Here is a 9,748-nt window from a genome sequence, read left to right as displayed (position 1 = left end):
GGTTAGCTGATACAAACATTATGTTGCATAAATACAAATGAAGGTATAAAATTGTGAAGACATGTAAAGACTCTTACAATCTAGGAAATATAAATAAAAGTCAAAAGCTTTGATAAATATTCTAGAAAGTAGCTTGTAGAGATTAAGGTAAATTCCAATTATAGAAATGAATGTTTATTTTACCCACAGATATATAAAATGTCAAAAACACGGCATCCGATGATTTATATAGAACAATAAACACAATTAAGAACAAGGGAAGAATTTTTACTAATTAAGCAGCAAAATGTGTGTTTACATGAAAATTATCTCCGTTAATTTGAAAGTTGCGCATAAAAAAGTAATCTTGTGGTGCTTTTGCAACAAAATATGAAAAGCCATACATGGAGGTGTTCAGATATAATATAAGCTGAACCATATGAAAAAACTAGGAATATATAAGTAACTTGTGTGTATAAGTTCGAGACCAAAGACGCATTGAGGAAGTGTGTTAAAAGAATGTGATTAATATAAAGTTAACTATAGCCTATTCCATAATCAAACAAAAAATTTTCTTTGTGCATGAGAATAAAAATATTTTTAGTCTATACTTTTCAAAACATATATCAGCATCTTCACGAAATGAAAGCATTCAATACACAATTTTACTTTTAAAATAAATAATATTGAACACTGATTTTTACAAAAAAAAAATTATGAAAATTATTTCAATGAACGGGTTCTATAAATTTTCGTTAAACTATAGTTTTAAATTTATGAACAAGAAATATATTTATTTATTAGTTTTTTTATCAGCTCTGACAAAATTCTAAAATATTTCTTGAATTAAAATGGTAATTTATAAATTCTAAAACATATATCTATACGCAATAAGGCACATTTGTTTTTTTGTAAAATATAACTGTTTATCAAGTATTCAATTGATCATTTTCTAGTTCTGATTCCAATGCAATAAAGTTAAATTATATTATATTTCGAATTTTTAGCCATTATATTATTTATTTCGAATATTTTTGAGCTTCTTTTTACTTAAAAATAATACCAAACAGACTTCAAAAATAATTTAAGCAAAAAAATTTCAATAATTTATTATGATAAATAATGTACAAAATTCAGAGCTCAAATTCTTTGGAAGTTTTTATGATCGATTTCTAATTACGTTTGTTTTAGAGCAGAAAAACTACACATTTTGAGATTTTCGTGTTCATAAGAAAACGTGACATAAATCAAATTATCACACATGCAAATGATTTTCATCTTGTTATATAAATCATAATATGTAAAAAAATAACCATACACTATAAATTGAAGTAAATACAAAAAAATAAACTTTTATTCTTATGTATATACTCGTTTATTGTTTTTATTATGTTCTAGTATATTTTTACAAACTTCTGTTATCATAATATTCTTTTTTTACCATATTAAGAATATATGATTATCATTTTACATCACTAATTGTAATTAAAAAATTCAAGATAAATCATTCACGTGTTTTCTATCGATTTTTTTATATTGGCTATGCACATTTGGATTTTAAATGCCTAAATTTCTCTCACAATTATCACATGAAATGAATTTTTCATTTCAGCCTTTTGACACGTAATTTATTTATAATTTATTTTTTTTGGCAAAAATTGCAATTCACCATGAATTATACTTTCAGAATCTTTAAAACTTATTTATCACAATTTGTACTAAAAAGTTCTAATTAGCATTTGAAATGTATTTTTAATTCGGTTACTAATAGAACCATTCTGTTTGGTATAAATTATTATTAGTTCTTTAACGCATTTATAACATGACACTAGACTCAGTAATTTCTATTTGATCACTTCATGTAGCTATCGGCTCCTTCAAGATATTCCCCCTTTTCATCTCAAAAATGGACACATTATTCGGAAATTTACTTAGTTGTAAATTTGTCATGAACATAGCATTTTAAAACCCGATAGACTATTTTATATGCCTCGGAAGTACTGGTTAACTATTATTTATCCCTTGTTGTTATGGGGCATTCATTAAAGTTAGTTGATTGAGCAATGTCGTGAGGGGGCTAGATTTAAACCCACAGTCATCATAATTCAAGATTTTAGATCAATAATTGCACCAGTAAATCGAAGCCTAGTTTCCATAGCGATAAGTGCTTATAAATCATGATATAGAAGGAATTCGCAATTCTTAATTTTAAGATATCCATGTTTTTCGCATCTATTTCGACAAAACTTCTTATTTTTTCCAATTTAATGATCTTACTCATGTTCATAATCACGACTAAAAACCGAAATTTCAATAAAATTATTGGTTTAAACAGTTTTAATCATAAAAATAAATGTTTGAACTATATTCTCAAAATTTTGGAATTGGAATTGTGATCTATATGACAATTCTACACAATAGTCTATATAGTTATAAAAGCCTTCACAGATAAATATTTAAATATGCTCTAAATATACGTATTTTAAGATCTATATCAGTGGGCTTGTCTACATAAAAGGCGTGAAATTACAAGATAAAAAGGATCAAAGGGTAAATTATTTTGGGCACTTTATGGCTTTACAGCATCATAAGCTTTTCTTAGACTGATGTGTTCATTTTTTAATATTGAAACAGTTGTAAAAAAAATATGAATTATATGTCCATTAAAATTATCACAGGATCGATTTAGAACTTTCGTGTACAATAAGAAGAAAAAAATTATCTCATTAATAGAAATAAGAATAACGAGTGTTGATTATCTGACAATCTTAAAATGTGAAGCTAAGAAAATACGATCTTTTAGCAAATATACTCTCGCTTAGTTTATAATGTAGAACTCGAATATTGCCATGCGGCAAAACTGGTATAAGTTGTTACAAAGTACCATAAAGCGTATATCAAGAAGTAAGGAATGCCAACAGAAGTGAAAGCATACGTACAAAAAATAGAATTGAGCAATACACTTGAACTAAAAAGTCTTGAATGAAGAAGATGCATTGAAAAAGATTGTAAAGATGATGAAGCTGAAATAGTATCTGCCAAATCTTTTCTATCGAGCAATCTAAAATTTTGCTTGAAAAAACTATAAAAATCTAAAAATCAAATATACTCATATGAAAAAAATCGAACATGCCAAACTAAATATTTCCTCTTTGAAAAACAAAATCACTAATAAGAACTTTATACTAGCCATAATTTCAAAAATAAAATATAAAATGCCAAGTTAATTATTGTCAAGTTAATTTGTAATTTTCAAAGAGAAAAATTTAGAAGAAATTATTATTTATTCAAACATAAGTTTTGAATGCATAATCCGTATCACATGCTATTAATTGGGATGGGGTGGTTACAAAATTACATAAAAAATATGTTAAGGTTTTTAAAATCTCGATGAATTAGAAGCAAACATGCAAGCTCAATAATTTTCAAGAATTTTTGCTATTATTATTTTGCTTAATAAGAGCAATTGACCAATATAGGCTAGGGCGGTGTCAAAAGTTCCATTAAAGGGATTTGAAATATTCCTATTGAACAAACTACATTTCAGTAGATGGAATTCCTAAAAAGAATAAAATTAGCCCTTAAATAATAGATTAGTAATTATTAAATCTATAATATTATATTTACAATATTTCACAGCCTTCCATAAAAAATCAATGTTTATATCCGGCCAAAAAAAAACTCTTCGCGAATTCAAGGGTATGTAAAACCTAGATAAATAATATTAAGCACCTATATGAGTAAGGACGAACAAATTGATATTTGGAAATTTATTTTTTTATTTATGGGGTAGATTTATTTTTATCAATTGAGACGTGCTCTGCTTATTGGGCACATTGCACAACTTCTAAATACACATTTTGAAAGTTCACCTGATTATCTTTCATCAACTGCTCTTCTTCTTTCAATTGATACGAGTTCAAATGTCTTGCGTTAAAGGAATTGAAATAAAAAAATTTAAAAGACCTTAATTAGAATTTAAGGGCTAGATTTTCTTTTAACTTTTTATGTTTCCTCGCGCAAAACTTTAGATGTCTCTATATATTATAGATTTGCTGATAGTATTTTTGAGTACATCATCCTTACAGTCTTTCTTAATACATCTTCATAGCTCAAAACTTATACATTCAAGGACCTTTCTTAATAGTATTTTTTGTGCACATTCTTCCCCTTCTGTTAGTATCCGCTAGAGCTTAATATACGACTTATGGATTTTTGTTAACACTATCCCTTGTTATAACATAGGGTATTATTCTAGTTAATTAAAGACATAAATTTATATATTTTGCTATAAATACAATGTTCGGTTGTATTTACAATTATTTGTTAATGTTTTTTGTCGGTGAAATCAAATGATTTTAAATTAAGATATAATTCATCCTATTGTGAAATTTATAAATATTTCACATTGCAGACATTGAATTAATTTAATATTTTGAATTTTAAATGAGGCCTAATTAAGAATGTACCAGTCACATACTAGTCTAATCCGAGCACATCTAACAAAATGTGGTTTAGTTCGTCAACATCTTCATTCCTTCAACTATTTTATTGAGACAGATCTACCGATGATAGTCGATGCGAATAGAATAGTAGACAGTGATGTAGATCCTCTTTTTTATTTAAAGTACAACCGAGTGTGGGTGGATTTTCCGACCATATCGGCGAACAGTGGTTTACTAGAAAAGGTGTATCCTGGTGATTGTCGTATTAGTGATGGTACTTATTCAGGAAGTGTTATGGTTGATATAGAGTATGTACGTGGAAGTGATATTATTCGAAATGTCGTTTGTATAGGGAGAATACCAATAATGTTGAGATCATCTCGATGTTACTTATCATCAACGGAATTTTCCGTAGTAGAAGGAGATAAATTTCCGTTAATTGATACTACGATGAATATTTATCATAAGCATGCGAGCTATAAAGAGTGTATGCATGATACGGGCGGATATTTTATTGTAAATGGAGTTGAAAGAGTTATTCTTATACAAGAACAGTTATCTAAAAATAGGATACTATTGCTGGAAGAGAAAGATGGTGTTGAGGCGAGTGTTACTTCGTCTACTCATGAACGAAAAAGCAAGACAGTTGTTTACATGAATGCAGGAACACGTGAATTGTTTGTAAAGACAAATTCTTTTCTTGAAGATGTTCCTTTGATAATTGTAGTTAAGGCACTTGGTATGGTAAGTGATCTTGAGATTATGGAATGTATTGCAGGTAGATCTTATAGCGAATCTTATAAAGAAAATGAGATTGGAGATTCTGGGGGTACTGATTTTAAATGCGGTGTGGCTGTATCATCGTTGATCGAACCAAGTTTGGAATCTAGTAATTCTAAAGGCATATCTTCTGTTCATTCAGCTCTTGTTTATATTGGGGAAAGAGTGAGGTGTAAGGTGGGTTCATGCAGGATAGATGAGGCTCGAATGATTGTTGCTGACATTCTTCTTCCAAACGTCAGTGTTGAAGGAATAGATCTTAGAATAAAGGCAATTTATGTATGTGTTATGGCCCGTCGTGTAATCCAAGCCATTCATTCAAAAGAATCACTATCTTATATGAATATTTCTAATGAGAAAAATATTGATGATGATCAAGATAACAAAAAATCATCGGATATAGATTTTCAAAATACATCAAATGATTTGTTTTACGATGACAAAGACTTTACGGGAAATAAAAGATTTGAACTTGCTGGAACGCTCCTTTCTCTCCTCTTTGAAGATGCTTTTAAGCGCTACAATACAGAGCTCAAAAAATCGATAGACAAAATATTTCTCAAAAAATATGTCAATAAAGCACCGGACATAGTTACATTTATGAACTTACAAGTCCATATTATTACAACTACATTTAACCGTGCCATAAGTACGGGTAACTGGTCAGTTAAAAGATTTAGAATGGAACGTGCCGGTGTTACACAGGTTTTAAGCAGACTAAGTTATGTATCTGCTCTCGGAATGATGTCAAGAATAAACTCACAGTTCGAAAAAACTAGAAAAGTAAGTGGTCCTAGGGCATTACACACAAGTCAATGGGGATATATATGTCCAAGTGATACACCCGAAGGAGAAAGTTGCGGGCTGGTTAAGAATTTAAGTCTTATGGCAGAGATAACAACGGGATGTGAGGAAGAGAAAGTTAGAAATGTTGTATTTGCATTGGGGTGCATCGATATAAGGGTCTTTGGAAATAATTTGTATAAAAGGGACAGTGGTAATTGCTTGGAAAGAAAGGGAAAGGGGAATAGGTACATGGTATTTTTAAATGGGTCAATTACAGGTACTATTGATGATCCTGATAGGTTTGTTGAAAGTTTTAGAAAGGCTAGAAGAAAAGGTAGAATTGATAAGTGGGTTAGTATATTTAAAAATGAGAGTCTACAAACTGTCAATATATCGTCAGATGGTGGAAGAATAACTAGACCATTGATCATAATGAAATTCAGAGAAAGTTTGGCTTCATCGGCATCATCAAAAGAACTTATTGAAGATAACAAAACAAATAATAGATTTGTAATTAATAGTGTGGTTGAAGGTTCAGTAAATCCATTATTAGAAGAGTTGAGTATTCCCATTAATAATAATATAAAAGTTCGATTTGACTTGGAAAGTAATAGACACTATAATTATGTTGAAAGATCCGCGGAATCACCTGAAAATACAGAAAAAACACCCACTACTGTCTCAAATAGTAATGAAGAAATGCAAAGGTCTGCAATAAATAAAAATAATGAAGCAAGTCTCAATGAATCCCTAAAAAACCATTCGGATACGCACAATATAAATTTTTTAAGAAATGATCAAGAAAAGCAAAATACATCACTGAAAAATAATGAAGAAACAGCCAAATATGACTATTTATACCCTGCAGTGACACCCGAAGACATGAATTACATCGATCTCAAATACAAAGATTTTGAGATCCTAGTGATGGAAGGAAAGATAGAATACCTTGATCCAAACGAATCCGGTGACTCTCTGATTTGTTTAGACTACGAAACTCTTAACAACAACAGGCCGAACAAATACGAAAAAAGAAATATAGTACGATACACACATCTAGAAATAGACCCATCATCGATTCTTGGAACTGTTTCTGGCCTAATACCATTTCCTGATCACAACCAATCTCCACGTAACACATACCAATGTGCCATGGGAAAGCAAGCAATGGGTTACTACACTACGTCAATTAAAAAAAGATTTGATACTCTTGGATATGTGCTTACTTATGCCCAAAAACCCATTGTAACCTCTCATACTCTTGATCTCATCGGATTTCAATATCTTCCTGCTGGAATTAATTCTATGGTTGCCGTAATGTCAATGACTGGATACGACATTGAAGATGCCCTTGTGTTGAATAAAAGTAGTGTGGAAAGGGGATTTGGAAGATGTGAGGTTGTAAAGGGGTATAGCGCTATTATTAAAACATATGCAGATGGATCTTGTGACAGAGTATATAAGCCCGACGTTGTTATCAGCTCTAATAAAGTGATAAATAGCAAGGATAAAGCGATCAATAGTCCGGTAGTTAATGAGTTAAATGATAATTCATCGATTAAATACAATACTGTCATATGTAATAGTACAAAAGAGGACGAAACAGATACTCAACCCAAATACAACACAGTTATAATAAATCATCAAAAAGATAATGTAGATGATAGAGATGATGGGTGTAAAGAAAATAATATATCGAAAAAGGAAACTAAAGACACCGGTGATATTACCCTAAACCACAATATTAAAGACCATAATTCAAAAAATAATAATGATGCAGATGACAAAAACAAAGACAAAAATGATGTTCACAGCGAAAATAAGAATTATAATGATGCTAATAACGAAAAAAAAGATGAAAACATCTTTCATAACGAAAACAAAAATACAAACGAGTTCGACTTCAACTCATTCAAAAACCTCGCTTTAGACATCGACGGTCTTGCACCCCCAGGAACAATCCTCTATGACTCTCAAATATTTATAAACCACGAAACTCCAACACAAGACAGAACCTACAAATTTTCAGGCCACACATTTAAATCGAAAACAAACGAAAAAAATCTCAGAACTGTTATTGACAAAGTCGCAATAACCCGCTCATCTGAAAATATCTTAATAAAGACATCACTAAGAGAAGTTCGTCCACCAGAAATAGGGGATAAATTTAGTTCAAGACACGGTCAGAAAGGTGTTGTCGGCCTCATTGTAGATGAAGTTGATATGCCATTCTCAGACCACGGAATTTGCCCTGACATTATCATGAACCCACACGGATTCCCTTCAAGAATGACTGTTGGAAAGATTCTTGAACTACTATGTGGAAAGGCCGGCGTGTTAAAGGGAAAAAGAATGGATAGTACACCATTTGGAAGTGAAAAAGATAATTCACTTGTTCTTGATAACGAACATATGGGAAATAAAAACAATTTTCTCGATGATATTACATCAACACTCACTCTAAACGGTTTTTCATATACGGGTAAAGACACCTTCTACTCTGGCACAACTGGAAAGCCACTTCAGGCATATATATTCAATGGTCCAATATACTATCAAAAACTTAAACACATGGTTGCTGATAAAATTCATGCTAGAAGCAGGGGTCCTCGAGCAATGTTGACTCGACAACCGACTGAAGGACGGAGCAGAGATGGTGGATTGAGACTAGGTGAAATGGAAAGAGACTGCTTGATAGGATACGGTGCGTCTAGCCTTCTTGTAGAAAGATTGTTGATATCTTCAGATCTCTTTAATGCACTCGTATGCAAAAACTGTGGCGTGATTTTGTACGGAAAAGTTTGTGGGATGTGTGGTGGTGAAGTAGTTTCAATTAGGATTCCTTATGCTTGTAAGTTACTTTTTCAGGAATTGATGAGTATGAATATAATGCCAAGATTAGGCGTTGAATAAATAACTTTAATTTTTCATAATAAAATTTTCCAGATTTTATATTTTTTTACCTACCAATATCAGTTTTAAGCCACGTAAAATTATCAAGCTAAAAAAAGAGCGTATATTTTACTTATAGCTTAAATTTACTCCGTATATTTATTGTGGAATTTTATTATATATAAAATATACTTTAATGTATGTGTTTCAAATCTTTAGTTATATAAAAATGTAAATATTTTATATGGCTATGTAAAAATTAAATTAGATACGATAGTTAAGACGGAATTAAACTTTCAGTAAAAAACTGGATTTATTTGTATATGACAAAAGGTGAAAAGTTATCACATTGATAGAAATCTGCGGAACGCGTATAGATAATATAAACATTGTAGAAAACGAGAAACTAAGATTTAATAGCGTTCGATCGAATCGTCGATAATCTACAAGTAAGACAAAGATTATACCATATGTAATAACATGTGATGAAGTCGCAAAACAACAATATAAAAAGTGCCAGAAAGAATCAAAATCACAAATCAAATCGAGACATATGTGTAAACTATAGGATAGAGAAAAGTTCATGAACTAATAGGTCTTGAGAAGAGGAGCGGTATCGAAGAAAATCCAAGATAAGAGTATATATACAAGTATACCCATATGATGAGACCACCGGGAAAATAAAAACGATAAGCTTAAAAAAAATTATAAATTTCAATTTGACCAATATATTATTATTATATTTCATTTTTCGATGCATAAAATTATTGCATATGTTATAACTTGGGACGGTGTGGTAACACAATATCATAAAAGGCATCTGAAATAACTCTAAGTAACTAACCAGATTGTGGTATATGTGCAAA

The 9,748-nt window shown here is 30.5% G+C and overlaps 2 pseudogenes; both read left to right on the top strand.

Moving 5' to 3' along the window:
* Positions 1-4,442: 4,442 nt before the first annotated feature.
* On the top strand, positions 4,443-6,643 carry LOC147064319 (uncharacterized; annotated as a pseudogene).
* Positions 6,644-6,872: 229 nt separating this feature from the next.
* Positions 6,873-8,903, top strand: LOC147064318 (DNA-directed RNA polymerase III subunit RPC2 pseudogene; annotated as a pseudogene).
* Positions 8,904-9,748: the final 845 nt, after the last annotated feature.

Source organism: Rhyacophila brunnea, unplaced genomic scaffold (genome assembly GCF_057557595.1).
Source record: "Rhyacophila brunnea isolate RB1 unplaced genomic scaffold, BYU_Rbru_1.0 scaffold_76, whole genome shotgun sequence".
Taxonomy (NCBI): Eukaryota; Metazoa; Arthropoda; class Insecta; order Trichoptera; family Rhyacophilidae; genus Rhyacophila; species Rhyacophila brunnea.
This window is presented reverse-complemented; position numbering and strand designations above follow the sequence as displayed.